At 62.9% G+C, this 2,500-nt stretch overlaps 1 pseudogene; it reads right to left on the bottom strand.

The window, feature by feature from the left end:
- The window catches only part of LOC147036376 (28S ribosomal RNA), an 11,188-nt pseudogene that overhangs the window by 3,962 nt on the left and 4,726 nt on the right, over positions 1-2,500 (bottom strand).

Below are 2,500 nucleotides of genomic sequence, written 5' to 3'. Positions count from 1 at the left end.
GCCCCCAACCAAAGCCAAGTCCACAGTCTGACCCACTTGGGAGAGGCCCCCATCAGAGATGCCGAGCTCGCTCCCCGTAAAGCCATCCAGCGACCAGCACTCATCACGGCTGCCCAGGCTTCACAGTAGTTGCGTTACCGCTAGGATTTGAGAAATTACATTCGACAGAAGGCGCCACATCCAGCCTTTGTGTATTATCACTATGCGTAACGGCATCAGTACCGTCTCGGTTCATCTCAGTCTCGCCACCATTCAGCCACACCAGGCGTACCAGCAGGGCGCTGAGCGAGCGCACAAGCCAGCCTGCAAGGTGCTAGAGGGCGACCCGCAGTGGGTAGGAACCGTCCACCAGTGTCGGCAAGCCGAGGCCGATGGGGGCCCTACCAAGGCAGGTCATGATTGCCAGTCGGTCAGATAGGAAATGGGGTACTCGGAGCCCGCCGGGATCAGACGAGCAACCGGGGAGAGGGAGCTACATGAGTACCGTCGCCGGGTTCAGACGGCGGCCCCAGGATTCTCGTAGTATTCGGTATCGCCCTTCCTCCTAACTCATAGGTAGTCAAACTACTGCAGAATCCGAGCCACTACTGCTGCCTCAGTAGCGCTCAGGGAGACAAGTCTCACCTTTCGGGTCCAGAAGGTTGCCCAAGACGTGCAGCCCCTCCTGAAGTCTGCACGCCAGCCAATCGAGAAGCGACCATCCGAGCTGGCCAATCCTTGTCCTAACGGGTCGGGGGAAGCCGGGCATCTGCCCCCCCTAGGCTGACTGCGTTAGCCGTCCATGCCAGGCATGGCCGTTACCAGCGGGCACCACGTGGAGGTGCAGTCATATATGACGCGACTGACAACCAGAGAAGCAGCCCACCTCCGACTGCTCCCCTTGGGCGGTTGCCATTTCCCATGACCCCCGGCATTTATGCTTAAGAGAGTCATAGTTACTCCCGCCGTTTACCCGCGCTTCATTGAATTTCTTCACTTTGACATTCAGAGCACTGGGCAGAAATCACATCGCGTCATCACCCGCCGCGGGCCTTCGCGATGCTTTGTTTTAATTAAACAGTCGGATTCCCCTGGTCCGTTCCAGTTCTAAGCCAGCTGCTTGGCGCCGGCCGAGGCCACCCGCCGGGAGCGCACCGAGCGGGCGGGCGCCGGGCGCGACCGCCACCGGCCCCCGGAGGGGTCGGGAAGCGACCGGCCGACGTCCACGCCGCCGCGGGGCCCCGACGGGCGCCGTAGCTGAGATGATCCGCGGGAAGCGCCCGCCGCACGTCCAAAGTCACCCCCGCGCCCGCCACCGCGCGCCCCCCGCGACCACGGCATCGCCGACGGCCGGCGACCGCGCTCGCCAGGTCTTACCGAGCTATGGAGCTATGGAGCTTACCGAGCTTACGGTGTTACCAACCACCGACCTAGCCATCCCCATGCCCGAGGGCAGCGCACCCAGTCACACGCCGAGGCGGACCCCCGAGGCACAGTTCAGGCTCCCCCTTCAATCGCAACTAAAGCTAGCCATCCAACTGTATAGGACCCCAACTCTTAGCCGCGTCCATCCGTCCCGGAAGTCGCCCCCCACCCAGCCCTGTCCACCATAGGACGCACCCAGCAAAGGTGCGTACTCAGGCTTACCAGCGCTTCAGGGAGTTACGCCTCCGGGGAGCAATCCCTCGCTCAAAGAGCCAGGGACCACACCACCATACCCGTGACCACCAGAGAGTCCAGGCGCACCAACCTGTATATGGGAACAGAGACGGACAGCCTAGGCCCCGCGCGCTTTCGCCCGCACGCGATGCCATGGCCCCTCACCCGCGGACAAGCCGAGGCAACCACAGCTCCGCGCTATCCGCCCCATCCCTTTCGCCAGCATTCAACCCGGTCCCCAGACCACCATACCGTGCTGCCCAGCGAGCCACCAGTCCGAGCAGGACACAGTCCCCCCACCTAGCAGCTCATCAGGGTTAGATCAGTAATGAAAGTCCTCGTGCGATTCGGCGGTCGCCCCGAGAGAAGCGGCGCAAGCGTTCGAAAGCGTGGATGAGAGAACCCACATCGAGAATGGCAGGGTCATAGAGACAAGTCCCTCTCCACATTCCAATCCCGCAGCCGCGAGCTCGGTGCCGGTGCCACCGCAGCCCACCCCGACAAGCAGCCCACACGGGAGACGAATCCCCCACACACGTCTGATGCGCCCAGCCTCCCAAGACACACAGGCCATGATCCTAGGAAACCGAGTCGAGAGCCCTCGCACGGCCAGCAACCGCGACCACCGGCCACCGTTCAACCCACCCTCCGGCAAGTCTCCCGGCGGACCCGGCCATCGGGCCCTGCCCCCTTGAGAACCCTGGATCGACTCCACGCACCGTACATGCGGCAGACAGCCTTATCAGTTGCCTCCCGGCCGAAACCCAGTCCGAGGGGCCAGACCCTCAGCCCTGCCTGGGCACGACCACGAGCATTGCGTTCAAAACTAGCCAAGTTGAATGAAGCAGGAGACTCGGTCAGT

The sequence above is a fragment of the Syngnathus leptorhynchus genome, unplaced genomic scaffold (assembly GCF_054491065.1).
Source record: "Syngnathus leptorhynchus isolate UIUO unplaced genomic scaffold, UIUO_Slep HiC_scaffold_657, whole genome shotgun sequence".
In the NCBI taxonomy this organism is placed as follows: Eukaryota; Metazoa; Chordata; class Actinopteri; order Syngnathiformes; family Syngnathidae; genus Syngnathus; species Syngnathus leptorhynchus.
This window is presented reverse-complemented; position numbering and strand designations above follow the sequence as displayed.